The sequence below is a fragment of the Chlorocebus sabaeus genome, chromosome 16 (assembly GCF_047675955.1).
Source record: "Chlorocebus sabaeus isolate Y175 chromosome 16, mChlSab1.0.hap1, whole genome shotgun sequence".
Lineage (NCBI taxonomy): Eukaryota > Metazoa > Chordata > Mammalia > Primates > Cercopithecidae > Chlorocebus > Chlorocebus sabaeus.
The window spans coordinates 63056999-63063807 of NC_132919.1; the positions used below are offsets into that span (position 1 = coordinate 63056999).

At 46.0% G+C, this 6809-nt stretch overlaps 1 pseudogene; it reads right to left on the reverse strand.

Moving 5' to 3' along the window:
• Positions 1-5210: 5210 nt before the first annotated feature.
• LOC119622153 (peptidyl-prolyl cis-trans isomerase A pseudogene) lies at positions 5211-6809 on the reverse strand (annotated as a pseudogene).

A 6809-nucleotide genomic window follows, 5' to 3' on the forward strand; every position in this document is an offset into this window, starting at 1 on the left:
GCCCTGGAGGGAGAAGGCAGGGCCTTGTTAAACACTGGCCAGGAGAGGAGAGCTGGGGTCAGGCCTGGCCCTGGCCCACTTTGCCAGCCTCCCTCCCGACCTGCAGTTTTCCCTCACAACTCCTCCCTGCCCAGTTTGGCTTGGAGAACCAGTGGATACCAGGGGATGTGGGTGCACTTCAGGGCTGGCTACGTGGCTGGACATTTGTGATCAGAGCAGCCCCATGGAGGGCCAGGGGCCAGGGGAGGGCAAGGTGGTGACCTGGGCTCTCCTCCCAGGAGCCACCCTGCTCTCAGGGGTCCTAACAGCTTGGTCTTCCAGGCTTTGAGGGCCGTGGGTGTCTGTGTGCAAATGAGCTGCTGTCTTCTGGGAGGAAGCAGTCTCTTTGTGGACAGAGGCTTGGGTAGGGGAGAGAGGAGAGTGGGGCTCTGTCAGCTTTTGAAGGAGGGGTCCAAGGGAGGGGAGGTGAGTAGAGAGGAGAGGAGCCTGAGGCCTAACCTGTATCTGGAACCCCTCAGCCAGAGGCCGACCTTGCCTCCGAAGAGCTCCTGAGAACCCTGTTCAGGAGGATGGAGGGCGGGCATTGCTTCTGCTGGTTCATTTTCTGGTCTGACTGCAAGGCATTTCCACAGTGTCTGTAGACCCTGGGTTAGGGGCTGTGTCAGCAATAAACAGCCTCCACCTCCACTTCCAACAGGGTTGGAAGATAATCGAAGTCTTCTCCTGGACCTGGAGCAGCTGACACCAGGGCTGGGGGAGGTATCACCTTTCACCTCCCTCACTGTAAAGCTTTATTAGAACGGCTTGTTAAATCCCCCAGCTTCTTCACTAAATTGTATGTTCCTCGAGGGCAGGGATGGTGTGTGCCTTATTCTCGGTGGTTTTCCCAGAGTTTAGCATGGTGCCTGGCACAGGGCACAACCTCATCCAAGGAAGGGTGCAGAGGAAAGAGGAAATGACCCACAGTCATATTCACACTCCGGGATGAGCGCACACCCTTTTGCGGGAAGAAGATAAGAAAAGCCAGTCTTCATTAATTTGGAATTTGCAATAATGCAGACACTGCAACCTTGAGCCCAATGAGTAAAAATTAAAAATATCTTCTATTTTTAGGGTCTTATTCATGAAGGAGAAGTATAAATGGAAATATATAGCTTGCATTTGTATAGTGCTTTAGTACTAAATTCTTGTGTATAAACAATCTAATTTGGTATTTACAATAACCTTGAGAGGTAGGAAAGAGATAAGGCTGTCTGGGCAGTCAGCCACCTCCTGGGCTGCCGTGACAACAAAAGAGAGGGCCCAAATCCTGCAGGAGGATGTCATTATGAAGAAGCAGGTGCAGAGAACCACAGAGACCTGACCCACGCAAGGGAACTCAGTTGGCTTGGGAATCTTTTCATCTCTCTTCCTGGAGGTACAGGTCACCAGTTACCACAGGAGAGAAAAACAGCCCTTAAAAAATATGCTCAACAATGGAATAGAACTGAGAGTTCAGAAATGAACCTGTACAATTATGTTCGATCGGTTGTGACAAGAATACTAAGACAATTAAATGGGGAAGAAAATATTTTTAACAAACGGTGCTGGGGCAACTGGATTTCCACATATAAAAGAATGAAATTGGACCCTTTTCTAATACCATATACAAAATTTGGGGCTAGGTGCAGTGGCTTATGCCTATAATCCCGGCACTTTGGGAAGCCGAGGTGGGCGGATTGCTGGAGCTTAGGAGTTTGAGACCAGCCTGGGCAATATGGTGAAACTCCATCTCTACAAAAAAATTAGCTGGGCGTGGTGGCGCACGTCTGTAGTACCAGCTACTTGGGAGACTGAGGTGGGAGGATCGCTTGAGCCCAAGAGGTTGAGGCTGCAGTGAGCCATGATCGTGCCTCTGCACTCCAGCCTAGGTGACAGAGTAAGACCCTGTCTCAAAAAAAAAAAAAAAAAGTCAACTAAAAATAGACCTTGATGTAAGAACTAAAACTATAAAACTTTTAGAAGAAAACATAGGCAACAAATCTTTGTAACCTTGGATTAGTCAATGGTTTCTTAGATATGACACCAAAAGCGTTAAGTGATGAAAGAAAAAACAGACAAATTGGTCTTCATCAAAATTTAAAACTTTTGTGCTTCAATGGGCACCATCAAGAAAATGAAAAGACAGCCAGGCACCGTGGCTCATGCCTGTAATCCCAACACTTTGGGATGCCGAGGCAGGTGGATTACCTGAGGTCGGGAGTTCGAGACCAGCCTGGCCAACATGGAGAAACCCCGTCTCTACTAAAAATATAAAAATTAGCCAGGCATGGTGATTCATGCCTGTAATCCCAGCTACTCGGGAGGCTGAGGCAGGAGAATTGCTTGAACCTGGGAGGCAAAGATTGCGGTGAGCCGAGATCGCGCCATTGTACTCTAGCCTGGGCAACAAAAGCGAAATTCCATCTCAAAAAAAAAAAAAAAAAAAAAAAAAAAAGATAGAAAATGAAAAGACAACCCATGGGATGAGAAAAGATATTTGCAAAGTATGTACAGCAGCCCCCACTTATCCTCAGTGGGTACATTCCAAGACTCTGAATGGATGCCTGAAATTGAAGAAAGCACCAAGTCCTATAACACTATATTTTTTCTTATACATACATACCTATAACAAGGTTTAATTTATAAATTAGGTGCAGTAAGAGATTAGCAATAACTAACAATAAAATAGAACAATTATTCTGTAATAAAAGTTATGTAAATGTGGTCTCTCTTTCTCTATCAAAATATCTTCTTGTTCTATCCTCACATGACACAATACGGATGTGATGAGATGAAGTGAGGTGGATGATGTCGTGTTAAGCTGTGACGTAGCTTTAGCTACTATTGACCTCCTGTATTCCTGCATCTGCGTAACCATCCCTTGCAGTGAATGACTTGGAGTCACTTTTCAGGGGATCTTTTGCTGACGTCTTCTAGTAGGCTCAGTGCTTTCTGGCACCACAATCAGGACACATTTCTGTCCATGTCTTCACAAATGTATAATGGCTTTTCCTTCTTTTTTTTTTTTTTTTTGAGATGGAGTCTTGCTCTGTCGCCCAGGCTAGAGTGCAGTTCACTGCAAGCTCCACCTCCCGGGTTCACGCCATTCTCCTGCCTCAGCCTCCCGAGTAGCTGGGACTACAGGGGCCCGCCACCATGCCTGGCTAATTTTTTTTGTATTTTTAGTAGAGATGGGGTTTCACCATGTTAGCCAGGATGGTCTTGATCTCCTGACCTGGTGATCTGCCTGCCTTGGCCTCCCAAAGTGCTGGGATTACAGGTGTGAGCCACTGCGCCTGGCCTCCTTTTCCTTCTTTTATTTTATTTTTATTTTTATTTTTATTTTTTTTGAGACGGAGTCTCACTCTGTCGCCCAGGCTGGAGTGCAGTGGCCGGATCTCAGCTCACTGCAAGCTCCGCCTCCCGGGTTCACGCCATTCTCCTGCCTCAGCCTCCCGAGTAGCTGGGACTACAGGCGCCTGCCACCTCACCCAGCTATTTTTTTGTATTTTTTAGTAGAGATGGGGTTTCACCGTGTTAGCCAGGATGGTCTCTCCTTTTCCTTCTTAACTAAGCACTGGTCACACACCGTGGCTACAACTTTTGCGGTTTGAGGTGTGTCTGCAAAACGAATATGAATTTCTTTTTCCTTCTTCAAAATTTCATGGATAGATTCATGATCTTAGGATCTTCAACATACAGCCGATCTTTTTCTTTCTGAAGCCGAGAACTTTCACCTTTTCCCTTAAAGGAAGCACCGTTTGGCCTCTCTTTGGCAGATCTAAATTGTGGCACGGGTACTCTCGTGCTTTGGGGCCCTTTATGAAGTAAAATAAGGGTTCCGTTCCTTGAACACTAGCGCTGCGATGCTGAGACAGTCCTTCTGATAACTGAGATGGCCCCTATGTGACTCGCAGGTGGGTCGCGTGTACATTGTGGCTCTGCTGGACACAGGAATGATTTGTGTCTTGAGTCGGCGAAATCTCATCACTCTCCTCAGAATAGCGTGCAATGTAAAACTTATGAATGGTTTGTTTTTGGAATTTCCCATTTAATATTTTTGGACCAAAGTCAACCCCAGGTAACTGAAACCTCAGAAAGTGAAACTTTAGATAAGGGAGGGACTACTGTATGTTAGAGACTCATGTTCAGAATATATAAAAAACTCATAGCTGGCACAGTGGTGCATACCGGTGATCCCAGCTACTTAGAAAGCTGAGGCAGGATTGCTTAAGTCCGGGAGTTTGAGGCTGTAGTGTGCCCTGACTGTGCCTGGGAACAGGCACTACACTCCACCCTGGACAACATAGTGAGACCCAGTCTCTTAAAAAAACCACAACTTATTTTCTAAAAAAGAACTCTCACAACTCAATAATAAAAATACAAGTAACTCAATTAAAAAATGGGCAAGGGGCTAGGCACGGTGGCTCATGCCTGTAATCTTAGCACTTTGGGAGGCCGAGGTGGGTGGATTTCCTGAGTTCAGGAGTTCAAGAACAGCCTGGGCAACATGGTGAAACCCTGTCTCTACTAAAATACAAAAAATTAGCTGGGTGTGGCGGCAGGCACCTGTAGTCCCAGCTACTCGGGAGGCTGAGGCAGGAGAATTGCTTGAACCCGGGAGGCAGAGGTTGCAGTGAGCTGAGATCGTGCCACTGCACTACACCCTGGGAAACAGAGTGAGACTCCGTCTCAAAAAAAAAAAAAAAAAAGGGCAAGGGATTTGAATAGACATTCTCCCAAGAGATGTACAAATGGCCAATGAGCCCATGGAAAAGATGTTCAACTTCACTAGCTGTCAGGGAAATCCAAATAAAATCACAATGAGAAACGCTTCGTGCCCACTAAGATGGAAAAAATAAAGACAGACAATAGCAAATATTGGCAAAGCAATGGAGAAATTGGAATCCTTATACATTGCTAGTAGGATTGTAAAATGGTGAGGACACTTTGGAAAACAGATCGGCAGTTCTTCAAAATGTTAAACATAGAATTATCATGTGACCTCATTATTTCTACTCCTAGAGAATTGAAACATATCTACACAAAAACTTGTACAGCAATGCTCATAGCAGCATAATATTGTTCATAATAGCTAAGCTTTAGAAACAACCCCAATGTCCATCAACTGATGAATGTGTAAACAAAATGTGGTATATTCATACAGTAGAGTATTTATTCAGCCATAAAAAGGAATGAAGTAGTTATATATACTATAATATATGTGAACCTTGAAACCGGTATGCTAAGTGAAAAAAGCCAGGCCCGGTGCAGTGGCTCAGGCCTGGGAGGCAGAGGTGGGCGGATCACCTGAGGTCAGGAGTTAGAGACCAGCCTGGCCAACATGACAAAACTCCGTCTCTACTAAAAATACAAAATTAGCCAGGTGTGGTGGAGTGCACCTCTAATCCCAGCTACTCGGGAGGCTGAGGCAGGAGAATTGCTTGAACCTGGGAGGTGGAGGTTGCAGTGAGCCAAGATCGCCCCATTGAACTCTAGCCTGGGTGACAAGAGCGAAACTCCGACTCAAAAACAAAAACAAACAAACCAAAAGACAAAACAAAACAAAACAAAAAACAAAAAAACAAAAGAAAAAAGCCAGTCACAAAAGGCCACATATTATATGACTCCGTTTATATGAAATGTCCAGAATAAGCAAATCCATAGAGACAGAAAATAGATTAGTGGTTGCCAGGGGCTTGGGGGTGGAGGAAAGGGAATGAGTGATAAAGGGCATGGAGTTTCTTTCTTCTTTCTTTTTTTTATTTTTGAGACGGAGTCTCACTCTTGTCGCCCAGGCTGGAGGGCAGTGGCCGGATCGCCGCTCACTGCAAGTTCCGCCTCCCAGGTTCACGCCATTCTCCTGCCTCAGCCTCCTGAGTAGCTGGGACTACAGGTGCGCGCCAGGACGCCTGGCTAATTTTTTGTGTATTTTTAGTAGAGACAGGATTTCACCGTGTTAGCCAAGATGGTCTCGATCTCCTGACCTTGTGATCCACCCACCTCAGCCTCCCATAGTGCTGGGATTACAGGTGTAAGCCACTGCGCCTGGCCTCTTCTTCCTTTTTCTTTTTCTTTTTGCAATTGTTATTTAGTTTTTATTTCATAATCATAAACTTAACTCTGCAATCCAGCTAGGCATGCAAGAGAATAAGGCAAACATGGAACCCAAAGGGAACTGAGAGAGAGAGCACAAAGATTAGAGGCTACTGTGAGCAATTGAGGTGGAGGGTGCTCTCCGGAGCTACAAAAGGAATGATCCGGTGGTGAAGATAAAACACAAGTCAAACTTACTAGAGTTGTCCACAGTCGGCAATGGTGATCTTCTTGCCGGTCTTGCCATTCCTGGACCCAAAGTGCTCCATGGGCTCTGCAATATTCATGCCTTCTTTCACCTTGCCAAGGACCACATGCTTGCCATCCAACCACTCAGTCTTGGCAGTGCAGTTGCAAAACTGGGAACCATTTGTGTTGGGTCCAGCACATGCCATGGACACAATGCCAGGACCTGTCTGCTTCAGGATGAAGTTCTTATCATCAAATTTCTCCCCGTAGATGGACTTGCCACCAGTGCCATTACGGTGTGTGAAGTCACCACCCTGACACATAAACCCTGGAATAATTCTGTGAAAGCCGAAACCCTTATAACCGAATCCCTTCTCTCTAGTGCTTGGAGCAGGGAAGTTTTCTACTGTCTTTGGAAACTTGTCTGCAAACAGCTCGAAGGAGACGTAGCCCAAGGGCTCCCTGTTGATGGCAATGTCAAAGAACACGGTGGGGTTGACCAT